The 13,501-nt window shown below is 44.9% G+C and overlaps 1 protein-coding gene across 1 annotated transcript in view; it reads right to left on the reverse strand.

The window, feature by feature from the left end:
• Ranbp17 (RAN binding protein 17) overlaps positions 1-13,501 on the reverse strand; it is a 316,352-nt gene that overhangs the window by 5,063 nt on the left and 297,788 nt on the right. The gene's annotated exons all lie outside the window — the stretch shown is intronic.

Raw genomic sequence — 13,501 nt, forward strand, 5'->3', positions numbered from 1 at the left:
CTTTCTGGTGACAGGAGAGCTTTTCCTGAACACTCGGTGCTCACTCTGGAAGCATAGACTTTTATGTAAACTATGCACCCCACACCCTGAGGAAGAGTCTCTACCACCAAAAGCTTGGGGAGAACCTTCACGGTGAGCAGAAGATGCCACAGAGCCAGTAGGTGCAGTCTCTGCTTCTCATGTCCTATTTGCTTTGCTTTATGCTAGGTACCGGGTAAAGGCCCAGCTCACTGTCCTGTCTGCTTCTCACCGCACCAAATAGTTAGTGATGTTAATGGACACCTCTCTACAGCTCATCACTGAGTGGAATGAAACACTTTCCATGAGACCCCAGAATGGCATGTTTCCTGCTGGCTCAGACTGGACTCTTGTTTTTCAAATCATTCATTACTAATCGCTCACTCACCCCTACATGTACATATTTAACCTCTGAGTTTATAAGACGCATAGAACAGATAAAAGAACAAGCATCTACTGCAACCTCTTGCCTAGGACCTGAGAGCTTGCTAGGAAAGTCACCAAGAGAAAACAGTGGGGAAAAGGTCTAGAAAAAGAGCAGCAGCATGCAGAGGGGGGGAAATGCCTTTAAGTTCTTACAGGCACTCAGGGAGATGGCACAGGGCAGGTAACACCCAAACAGTTCATCATAAGGAGACCAAGAGGCAAAGCAAGGAGAGGGTGGGAACGAACATGATGGGTTCTGCAGGGAAGTAAGGCAGGAGAGAGAAGTGAGACCCCATGACCACAATGGAAGACCATGGTGAGGAATCTAGACTTTATCCTGAGGTCAAGGTAGCTAATGATGGGCTTGTGTTGTCCTGGGCATGAGACGGAACAGGCAGGAGGCCAGGGTGAGCTTATGACCACAGTCCAGCCAGATGACTGTCAAGTGGGCTCACTTTTCCCACTGCAGTTTGTCTGCTCCTATAGCTCTAGAGCTCTTTTGCTGAACAGAGGACAACTGTGTGGCAAGACCCCACAAACACCACCCCAACTAGACTTGGATGACTTGGTTTGCTTTGAGTTCTTGGCAACCTCCCTGTTACTTAGAGTATGAATGTATAATGCATGCATTCATTTACATGTGTAATATGAGAGGGTGAAGTTGGGTGTCTTTCTCAAATGCTCTCCACTTCATTTATTGAGGTAGTTGAGTTAATTATTGCTGAGCCCACAGCCTGAGGCTAATGCCCATCTAGCCAGTGGGCTTCCATGCACACTGAGCCCTGGAATTATAGGCGCGCCATTATACTCACCCAGTACTTATGCTTTTATGTAGGTTCTAGGGACCTGAACTCTGGTCCTCACACTTGCATGGGTGCTTACTTATCTGCTGAGCCATCTCCCTGCCCCTAGCAAAAGGTTCTGGTGATCTAATTTATCCTGTGATCTTTGGCAAGTAACTGAACTGCTCTTGCAGTGACTGTTTTCATTAGCTCTGAAGAGGGAAAGAAATAATCCAGCCCAAGGAAGTTCTGAGAATGAGATGAGACAGTGTTTGAGCAGTGCTGCACAGAATGCACCCTGCAGATACCGAAGGCCTGTTATCACCAGCAGTGTGTGTCTCTGCATCTCTCAGCGGCTGCCATTCCCCTCACCATCACGATCACGCTGGTTAAACGAAATCTGCCAGTCTATATGCAAACACCAACACTCCATGTCCAGTCTCTCTGGAGAGGCTAGGACTCCACGCCTTGGCAGGTTCAACATCCTTTGTAGATCACATGCTCCTATGAACAGTTGAGCAAGCCACTCAAAGTCATAGAGCACAAATTAAATTGACAAGCAAAACTAACAGATCCACGGAGACAGTCTAAAATATTATGGGCTTCACAATCTGAAGCAGAATGGATATTTTAATGGAGAAGATTAAAGTTAGAGGCACCAAATTCTTCCCGTAACTGACAAAGCATCCTGGAGTGATGTGCCAATTACTTTATACGGTTCTCTCGTGTATTCATTTGTCTGAATGCATGTATTTATGTCTGTAATAAGTAAGGGGATGTTTGAATAAAATACTTTTCTAAAAATAAAGTTGGCAAAAATGGATTTTTTTCTTTTTTACTTTTCTGAAAATATGTAAAGTACCAAGTAATCTTCTTAAATGGCATTGATGTGGCAGCCAATTTCCAAAATTATTTTTCCTAATAATCTTAGAGTAGTGGTAAAACAGCCCCCACTCCCAAGTACTGGGTGTAATGCGAAAGTACGGTCCTTTTCCCTTGCAGGTAGTGTGATGTTTGGATGGGTGGTCTCTGAGGCTGAGGACGTCAAGAGTCAATACTGGAAGAAGCAGTCTTGGCTTTGTACCCACAAGCCCACATTCTGTTATCAGGTGCCATGAGTACTTGGTGCAGCAGTCTATCTAGTTCTCCAGTGTCTACTCTCTCCCAGCACTGCTGCAGGAGTGGCTGGAAGGCCACTTTAAATAGGCTTATGGCCTATACCCCAAACCACACATGATATCCACCAACATTAGTAAGTGGCTGTTTTGCCAAAGCAGGGATGAGATTATCTCGGAAGGGAGTTGTCTACTTAGGAAAATCATAATCCACACTACTTTACTTGATTCCTCATTCCTCCTCCCCCTTCTTACAGATTATGGCTGGAATTTGGCTCAATGATGTGGTAGCCACAGGCACTAGACCCAGAACTAAGCCCAAGGCTGGCCCTGCTATTTAACCCATGGCATTTGCCTTTATTTCCTCAGATATAAAGTAGGGACGGTGACAGCCGATACAAAAGGGATGCTGTGAGAAATAATTTCCTCTGTGCAAACCAAACATCTGTATTGTACTTGCCACATAGTATGCTTTAAACATAACGTTCCCATACTGCATAAGCTGGGCACATTCCTGCTAACACAGTGGAGCTTCCGCCTGGCCTAAGCCAATGGAATTTGACAATTCAACAAAGAATTCCAAGTCATGCCTTGCTTAGACAGGTAAATGAGATTACTACAGTCTCCTCAGAGTTATCAACTTCATGTAGAGCTGTAGTCCGAAAAATAACCTTGAGCAGGAGGCAGCCCAGAAAGCAACCCATTTGCTTTGCTGGGGATATTAGCATGGGTTTAAATGGGAGCGCCCTACTGTAGTCATGCAAATACATTTAAGCACAAAACTGAAAATGTATGACCCAGGAGAAAAGTGATGACCTACGATGCCTGATCATGCTCCCTTGACAAGGGCATGCAATACAAGTACAGAGCAGAGCAGATCCCACCTGAATCCCCTCAGCCACACAGCAGTCACTAAAGAGACTCTCTGATGCCCGATGTTCCTGCTCCATTGTTTGCTGAAGTAAAATAAGCCAAGTTCTAGCATATACTGGGCATGTTCCTGCTAACACAGTGAGCACACACTTTAATATGAAGAGGGCTACCCAGAAAACTAAACTGTAGCCTTAATCAACACTACACATGAAATGGTTAAACATCTAAACTAATAGACCCTTCACTTCCAAGGATCATATTTTAGAAAACAGACTGAGAACTCTAAGCCAGGAGATTCCAGAAAGGGCTGTGGCTGGGGTTTTCAGGTTACACAGGCCACAGTTTAAGGCCCCATCATTTTAAAGAAGGTCCTTCTAACAGCAGGTGGTACCTGATGAGTTTTCTCACCATCTAACTAAAAAAAGCCATCATTCTGGAGTCTGCTGGGTGCTCAGCACACTGACAAGCACTTGCACGTGTGGGCTCTATTCTCATGTGGGGGGTGGGGGCATTATCTATTACAATTGTATACACTAAGGGGTCTGAGGTCAAGGAGAACTCACTTGATCAAGGTACTGGTAGGGTGTGAAGACTAATTCAGGTCATTTGCAAAGGTCTGTGTGAGTTCACTGTGTCAGGCTGTTCTGAGTGAGGCTCAGAGCACCCAGCAGTGGCTGGTTCCTACTGCAGACCTTAGAGCACTAAGAGAGGAAAGGTCCATTCTCCCACCTTCAGTGGCCTAGGCATGTCACCTTACATGCTCTAGTACCTTCTGGTAGTCATGTAGCTGTTGAAGTCTGTGATTAGGATCCAGGGCTTCTGAAAAATTTTCAGCAAACCTTTCTGCTTCTGACCCAAAATGCTTACAAATTTAGTCAATCTATTTACAGAAAGTGAACAATGGCAAACTTAAGAATGTGTCTGGAGGGCTGGAGAGATGGCTTAGCAGTTAAAAGCACTGACTGCTCTTCCAGAGGTCCTGAGTTCAAATCCCATCAACCACACAGTGGCTCACAACCATCTCTAATGGGATCTGATGCCCTCTTTTGTCTGATGCCATCTTCTGTCATGCAAGCACACATGCAAATAGAACATTCATATACATAAGTAAACAAATTAAAAAAAGGGATGTCTCTGGAAGTTGATCTCCTGAACATTTCATGGGAAATAATGATTTTCCTCCTACTGAGAATACCATGATTTGAATGAACATCATAGAAATCAGTAGATGAGGCTAATTTTCTCTAGGTTGTAGTACTTCCTGGAAAGTAAATGTCCATGACTAGCACGTAAGTGTGCTGAACACTGTAACTAGCATACATTCTATAAAGTCATAAGAAATAAATGGAAACAAAACAAAACGAAACAAAACCAAGATTCCCATCTTGTTCCCATTTGTAGACCATAGACAACCCGGGCCTTACAGCATGAGTGCTGGTCCTGCAGGGCCCAGATTCTCAGTCTACTTAGGAAGCTCTGCTCTCTCCTCCCTGTCTCCAGCCACTTGCTATGCTCATGACCCTTCGGAATGCTGCACTTTCTGCTGTCTGCTTGTGAGGTAAGTGAAAAACGGGCCTTGTCTTCTGGCTAATACAGAGGAGGCCTAGCAAAGCCATGCCAAAGAAGAGTGAGAGCAAGACAGAGCAGCCCTGTGCCTTAGCCCTTGAGGGCTGAGGGGAGACCACAAAGGACAAGCAGGGGGATAGAGTGCAGGACAGGCTGCCTTGTATACTAATCTATACAGGGCATGGATCATCCACACCCCAGACAAGCTACGGTGTCCTGACTGTGTGGTAAAGCACGGGTGATGTTCTGAGGAACAACAAATGATAAATGCATCCAACTCTTAAGAGCTACCCTGTGCCTGGGGAATGCACCAGCCTTTCAGAAGGCCAGGAAGAGAGGAGAGGAAGGCTGACCTTACCAATAACAAAAATAACAAACAAAGCAGAACAGCACAGAGCAGAGCACCCCACCCACACAACTGTCTGCATAATGCAACAGGATTTGAAAAAGTAGAGAAATCTCTCCACCTCTATGGAGGTTTCTCCGGAGCACCTGTCCTGGTCAGAGGTTCAGGCGCAGGGAGAGAAGATGCAGCTGAAGGAGGAATTGCTTCCTGGTTCCCAATGCAAGCAAGGAAGGAATTTCTGTCATTACTGAATGCTGCTCCTGAGGCCACATGCACAGCAGATATTGAAATGTGATCCTGCTCAAATTAGATACTAGCTGTCTTTAGGGAAAGAGAATCAATTGTTCCCTTCATCTGCCATCTTCCTTTGTGATATTAGTAGATGTTATGAAAAATGAACATAGTGGATAAATAAGCACATATTTTGTTAACATTTTCTGCCTCTCCAGATTAACTGAGGCCCTCCATCTAAGTTACATGAAATTTAAAGTATCTGGACAGATCAAGCAATCCCTTTGTTTGTTGATAGTGTTTCTGCAGCCTCATAATTGAAGTATTTAGCTTTTAAAATGAAAAACAATGAACGAAATGCAAGATGAGGTGAGCCTCCTCTTCTGAATAAGCCTGCAATCAATTATGGGTGACCTGTCTCCCCTGAGGTCACCTGGGAGTCCTGACTGCTTGGCCTTTATACAAAGTTAGCCTTGTTCTAAAACTGGGGGGAAAGCACTTTGAAGGCACCCCAGGTCCAGTAAGCTTAGCCAGTTCTGGTCACAAATGAGTACTTCCGGATTCACATGGAAACAGAAAGAAATAAGCCCCCCCCCCCACAGAAAGTTAAGAGCCGCTTTCGCTCTAAGTGATGGATTGTTTAGAATATTTAAAAACTCTTGCACCGAATGTAATATCTAAGGGGAAACACAACCTAGCTTTGTTGTTCTTTCAATTTTCTCCATTACCAACTTTACCTGTAACTCCTCAAAACATTCATTTTAATCATGGCTTACTGGGGAAAGAATTACCTGCCAGTCTCCTAGCTTATGAGAAGGTCAAGTAAGAACGAAACTTCAGGATTAATTAATTGAGAGTACTGCATGCAATGTGTCTATTCTGAATGTTATAGCACACACCACTAGGAAAACAGTTTTATTTTCCAGGGTTGAAATAAATTATAATAAATTATTCATTTCAATGGCAGAGATGTACTGGAGAGCAACAGCAAGAAAATTGACTGCACTGCACTGTGAGTCTCAATCCTGAATCTTCATTATCCATCCGAAACTTTTTACATGTAGTAAATCATATTTCAAGTGGCTGCAGATCTCATAAAGCAGCTTGCTACATTAAAATAAACCAGAAAACCTGGGGTACTCGAGGCTGCGGGGCTTGCCACTCAGCACTATTTGGGCTTTCTCTCTCTCTGCCTCTCACACATGCACGCGCGTGCGCGCACACACGCACACACACACACACACACACACACACACACACACACACACACATCTTGCCAATATCAAACAGAATTTGTTTCAATTTCATGTTGAAATTCAGTATTACCTGCCAAAAATATCATCTAAATTTCCCGTGGGTAGGAACGTTGAGACAATCTGTGTGCTCTGTGCTTCCAATTCCAACGTCATTCCCCCTAGTTTTCCTTCAAGTAATACTTATTTCTAGATCACAGTAGTACCTGAATGACTACCTGGAGCCATATTTGAGAACTTCGAATGGCTTACAGCAGCCTCTGAGCAAAGTTATCCATGCAGCGTGAGACACTAGTGAAGGCGTATGTGCCCCGACAGCCTACGTAGGCCAGCTTGTCTGCGCTGGACAGGTGGCAGCTGAGCACTAACAGCTGACACAGCCTCACCCAGGAACACACATGCACGAGGAAGAGGAAATGACCTGAGGAAACCTCCAGCACACGGTGAGAGCTTGGCATGCTTGAAGAAGGCATAGACCTTGTACCGAAGGCTCTGGAGTGGCATGAGGTAGAGCTGACGGTGAGGAGCAAACTCTGGCCCAGGTCCAGGCTGCACAAGACCTTTTATGCCATGCAGATATGCATTTGGCTAGTGCATGCAGCTGTCGGATGGAGTCTGCCATGGAGGGCAGGAACTCACAGGGCTATAGAGGGAGGGATTAGGGCAAATGCAGAGGCCAGGCTGGCTGAGTTTCTCCTGACAGAGCTCATTGGAGCCAGCCTGCTTAGGATCCTCAACTCATGTTCTTCTCAGTCAAAGCACTCCTTCTGAGAAAGGCAGGCCTGGAGCCTGAAACCACAGAAAGATTCAGAACTTTAAGAACAGGTGCCCAGATTCGAGGCTCTCAATCTGACGGCTGAGGTGCTGCTCCGTACTCGAGTGCACGCAGGGTGGTGGTGCTGGGAGTTCACCCACACAGACCACTAACTGGGAACAAGCAGCAGTGAGGCCGAGCCTCGCTGGGCACACGCACACAGGGCCGCAATGACTAAGCGCGGACTCAGGCCACTCAAAAGCAAAGGGAGTGAGAAAAACATGCTACTTCACTGATCACTCAGCACAACACTGCCCAATGAGTGTCACATTTCACAACAGAACAACGTATGCACAATGGCAGGAGGGCCTCCCTAGCAGTCTTCAAGCAGATAGATCATAACGATCTATCAGCCCTTTGGGAGGGGGCTCAAAATCTCATTGTATCTCATCTGCTGGTACATTCTCCCTACTTCCTGAAGAGGCTGGGTCAGATGGCCCCACAGATTTCCAGTCACCAGCAAAGGATTATGTTACTTATTTTAAAAATGTTTTCATATGGGGAAAATGTGTTTCTGTGGACAATTCATGGGGCCCCTTGAAAGCATTTTTTTTTTTTTTTAAATTAAGAATTAGTCTAGTATTTACATTGAAACCACAGTTGGGGCATTCTGGTATTTCAGAATTAATCCCCCCAACTGTTTATATTTTTAAATTAAAATACAATTACCTAATTTTCTCTGTCCTTCCTTCAACCCCTCCTATATAGTCTCTCCTTTGCGTGGTCTCAAATTCGTGGATGCCTTTTCTTTGTAGTTACACACGCACGCATGCGCACTCATCCTTACCTAAATACATAAAAGCCACTTGCTCAGTCCATCTGTTACTTGTACCTATATGATTTCAGGGCTGAACACTTGGTATTGGATGACCAGTTGGGGGCTCTTTCCTGAGGGGGACTAATTCTTCTGCTGTCAGCATATAGTTCTTTATCTAGCGTTGGGTGCCTGTGAGATTTCGGCTTTCCATGTTAGCACGGGGTCATCCTGCATCTCCTAGAAATGTAAAGAAAGCTACCTCCATGTGCAACATGAGCAAGGATTTATTTAGAGCTGTCTAAATGGTATCGAATGGATGAGCCAAGAGCTGGGGAGACTCTCCAAAGATGCTGAGGGCTCGAAGCTCTTTTCCCCAAATAAACACATGGGCCCGAGGCATGAAAGGAACCAAGAGTGCTGGACCCTCTTCCGTGATTTACCCCACCATTTGTTGATGTACACATTGACCAGGCTCTGAGACATATCCTGAGGATGGAGCTGAACAAGCCAGTGTCAGCCCTCAGAGAGCTTGCAGCCCAGTCAGGAGGAGATTCACAGTGCAGTACATTAAATACTGCAAACAAGCCCTCACAGGAGGGAAAGGCCAGAGAAGAACTCCCACTCTTCTGGGGTGGGGTTGGGGCAGGTAGAGGAGGCTTCAGAAAAAGAAGACATTGGTCTGCAGTAGAGACAAGCAGTCTGACAGGCCATAAGGAGAGTAGGGAAAGTGAGCGCAAAGGTGTTCAGCGGGGTAGGACTGTGTGGGGAGGGGAGGGGATGCTGCTTACATAGGCAGGGGTTGCATCTGGTAAAGGCCTAGAGATGTTTGCAAGAGAAAAGTAGATTCTGGCCTGTAGGAAATGAGTGTCATTACAAGAGAATGATAATCTCTCTGGCTGTGATGTAGTATGAACCACTGGCGGCACAGCCATTTCTCTCCAGGGCCTGAGCCTCTGAGCCATATGATTTCTCCCAAGCAGCAGCAGCAGCAGCAGCAGCTTCTTCCTATTCTGAGATAAGGGAGGCCAGAGCCAGAGAAGGTCACTTGCTTGGCTTCTGTGCCCCACTTAGGACACTGCTCATCATCCCCTGCCTTGCTGGCTTTGTTGCCATACTTTGAGGAAGGGCACTGACATTATTTCCCTTGGCCCACAGCACATAACCTAATAGTGTCCCCTGTCAGGAATGGTTCTTCTTGTCAGGAAGCTTTTTATTGATGTTCAACCTTCATCTTCCCTTTCTTAATATTATCCCATTATGCCAATACTCCATTGTGCCATGCTAAGTAATTCCCTTTCCTCCTGGCATTTACATCTTCCAAGTATTTATAGACTTATCAAATGCCCCATTTAGTTGTCACTTAGGCAAGCTATACATATTTAGCTTCTTTAATCTGGCCCCATAAGCCAGCCCTTCCATTCTCCTAAATCACTTGAGTTACTTCCCTCCAGATTTCTGTCAATTTGTCTCCTGCCTCTCTCTAATGCAGGGGAGCTGAGGAGAGCAATGGGGGGGGTGTGGAGAGGGAAGGCTCTCTTCCTCTGTGGGATAAGAGCACATTACGCACCTGGAATGGAACTTGTATACTTTCCGAGATAGGCTGGGCCTCTGCAGGGATGACGGCCCCTTCCTCTCTGCATGCCTATCCCTGCACACATGCCGTCATGACTTAGTCACTAGCTCTTTAGCACACCGAGTGCCTGCTGGATACCAGGCATTGTTTTATAGGATTTTTCTTCCTTCTTATTTCTCACTCTTAGTCGCTGTCTAAGGAATTACTGGCCTTACAGAGCTGAATAAAATGTGCTCTTGTGTTAGTTAGCTTCCCATCACTGTGACCAAACCGCTCTGACACAAACAAAGAGCAATGATTTATTTTGGTTCATGGCTCCGGGAGGCTCAGTTGCTGGTGCCTTGGCCTCAGGGCCTGGGCAGAACACCGCGTGGTTCCGAAGATTCCTAATCTCACGGTAGTCAGGAAACAAGAGACAGGACTGGGCCTCGAATAAGACACACCCAAGGACTGTTTGTGGCCTATTTCCTGCAACTAGGTTTTACTTGGTAAATTTCCTAGAACCCTTAAAATAGTGCCACCATCTGGGGATAAGCAGTGAGCACATGTGGAGGCCATTTCAAAGTCAACCATAACAGGCCTTAAGGAGCTCATGTATTTATTAATCTCTTAGCGTCCACCCATCAAGCTGTTCCTTCTAATCTTAGAGAAATCATCCTGAATGCACTTATCTCTAATTGCTACTGAGTGGAATTCCTGTATTCCATCTGAATGGAGAGGCCACATTAAGTGTGGGCATTAACAGAGAGCTCTTGGGTGTTCCTTATGGTGACCCGCCTTGGGGCCCAAGCCACTTCTCTTCAAGCCTGGCACTTTCTATTGCTATCTTTCATGGTGGTGTATTATTTCATGTTCCTGGCTGACAGAACCACCAGGAAGTATATACTGAGGTGTTTTTTTTCTTGTCTTTGGTACCCATGTTCAGGTGATGGAGAACACTGAAGAAATGATGGAATGGGAACGACTCTAAGATTTGAGTTTTGGGGAGTCTAGGCCATGAGTGGCTCAGCCAACTGATCCTAGAAGCTAATTCAACTATGCTAGGAACTCTCCTCTGTAGGTTAGTATTATCCTTAAAGAGGTAGTGAATGATTCCAAGGACACATGGTATGCAAGTCTTTACTAAATAGAGCACTTAAAAAAAGAAAAACAAATGAAGATGGCGTTTTAGGAGTCTAAGACCACTTGGTATCCCCCAAACATGACGAGGCATACAGAATTCATGGGCTTTTGCCTATGGGTATGGTTGCATGAGTGCATGGGGCAGGATTAATTCAACAAAGGTGATCAGACTGCAGACAAACAAGCCTTCCTTTACATTCTGTATAAACTTGGATTCGTCAATGTCTACTGCTGGTTGAACTGCCTCAGAGTTAAAAGGCAAATGAATATGAAGGTTAGCTTTACATTCTTGTCATAGGGATCTACTTCAGGAGTTCTGGAACAGTCTGCAAGTGTCCGAAAACCAGTAATCATTTCAAAACCAGTATGTCATACCACCACTGGGCCAACCTTCGTATCTCCACAACTCTGTCATTCTTCAAGAAACTCCAAGGCTTCTCACTCCTTTTCACAGTGCCAGCAAAGGCAGGGGAAATCTTGCCTTTCTTCCCTGGACAAAGGTATATGGGTAAGAAAATACCCTGGGAATGAATGGTAGGTTAAGGCCCCAGAAAGCTTTTGTGTGGTCAGAACTGGGTGAGATCTAGGGACAAGCAATCCTAGCTATTATCTAGACCCATGAGTCTGAGTCCTGTCATTTTAATGACATTTCTAAGGAAAGCTACTCATGAAGAAAGGGAGCTTTATTTAGCTTATAGTTCTGGAGGTTTTCATCCCTGGACTGGGTTCTACTGGTTCAGCCTCTGGTAGGAGGCTAATGGTGGTTGGCACCACTTAGTAGGCACACACATAGGAGGGAGGTACATTTCAAGCCAGGAAGCTGAGGTGCAGGGCCAGGCTTCTGTGATAATATCTCCTTAAACTATTTCATGAATCAGGTGATTTAAGGCCCCTCTTGCAATATCACCCTAAGAACCAAGTCACACAAACCCTTGTGGGGACACAAACACATCAGGCCACAGCATTGGGCACCACTGTCACTGGCTGTGCAACTTTGTGCAAGCTCTTTCAACTCTGAGTCTCTGCACACTTCTACTAGTTTACTCTTGATGTACCAAACCCTTCTTCCTTAAGGGTGTGTGCTACCACACACCAATGTATGGATACTTCCATGCCCATTACTGCTGTTTTGAGAATTACAATAAATTTTAGACATGATGGGGTGGTATCAATGAGAAGAGTTACAGTATTTATTTTCATTCTTGCCACTACAAGGTGAAGCCTAAAATATGGAGGAGGAATAAGTGATGAAAACAGTTATTTTGGGTCTTTGTGACTTTGAGAATGTGTATCACAGAAAGAGCAAAGCACACAGAAGGCATGCCTGCCGACCTTGATAATCTGCCTACTATCAAAACAAAATGATCATATGAAGGAAATCTTAGGCTTAGACTCATATTGGAAGAATCTGTTTATAAATAGTAGGTGATTTCTCAAGGGCGAACAGTAGCATCAAACTAAGGTTAGTGGTAGCTGTGCATCAAACACAAAGCCAAATTATTCAGTGAATTTCCTGTAGTAGGTGAGTCTATATTCATGGCTCATTGGGTCCTCACAACTCTCTGAGTCAAGAAGCTTTAATATATGAGGATATAGATATCTAAAAGATCTTATGAAGAGATTGTTTCCTGGCTAGGCAAAACAAAAAAACAAAACAAAACAGGCTCTTAAGACAAAACAAGGCATCACTGGGATCTCTCCATAGCTGTCCTCCCACCACAGCTGTTTGGCCTTTCATTTGGGAACCTCTCGGAGTACCTGCTTCCTTCTTCTCTCTTTGTAGATCAGTTACCTCTCTAAGCATATGACAAGGAATGTGTGCTGCGGCTTTTAAATATTCAGCTTATGTCAAACTTAGAGGTTGACCATCATCTGTAGTGAGAATTCTGGAATTTTGGTTTCTTTTCCCTTCCTTCCCTCCTTTCTATCTCCCTCCCTCCTTCCTTCTTTCCTTTCTTCCTTTCTTTTCTTTCTGGTTTTTCTTACAGGGTTTCTCTGTAGCCTTGGCTGTCCTGGACCTTGTCAAAATCGAGTTCTGTCTGCCTCTGCCTTCCAGAGTGCTTCCACCACGCCTGGTTGAGCTTTGCTTTCTTTAAAAAAAGCATTAATATCATAAGAATGTGTTTTACTTTTAATCCCAGGTGTGGGGATATGGGATTGCTTTGCAGCACCTGACTATGATTTGCCTCATGCTCTGGCATGGGCACGATTTTACCAGCTGCCGATAGTTTCTACGACTGTGTGACACTTGGAATTCTGGGGACTTTCAGATAAGCAGTGGGGGAGAGATGATTGCTGTTGATGGTTGGTTGTTGCTGGTCTCTTTGTTAAGTAGTCCTTACTCAAAGAAGAAGCAACAAATAATTAGATCTCCTGACAGTAAAGATCAAACTTGTCCCAAGGAGCTCAACGCCCCTAATGAGCAGGAAATGGCCTGACGATAACGTCGCCCCCATTCTGACTCCTGACTTACTTAGGGATCTCTTTCCTTTCCTCTCTATCCTTTTTTCTCTCTTTTATCCAGTGTTAGGGGGTTGAAAGGGAAGGAGAAAAAGGGTGGATTAGAAAAAAATACAGCAAATGCTGGCTACAGTCATCTAAGTGTTAGTTTCTGAATCTACAAAG

The sequence above is a fragment of the Psammomys obesus genome, unplaced genomic scaffold (genome assembly GCF_907164565.1).
Source record: "Psammomys obesus unplaced genomic scaffold, mPsaObe1.curated_primary_1811, whole genome shotgun sequence".
NCBI classification, from domain to species: Eukaryota; Metazoa; Chordata; class Mammalia; order Rodentia; family Muridae; genus Psammomys; species Psammomys obesus.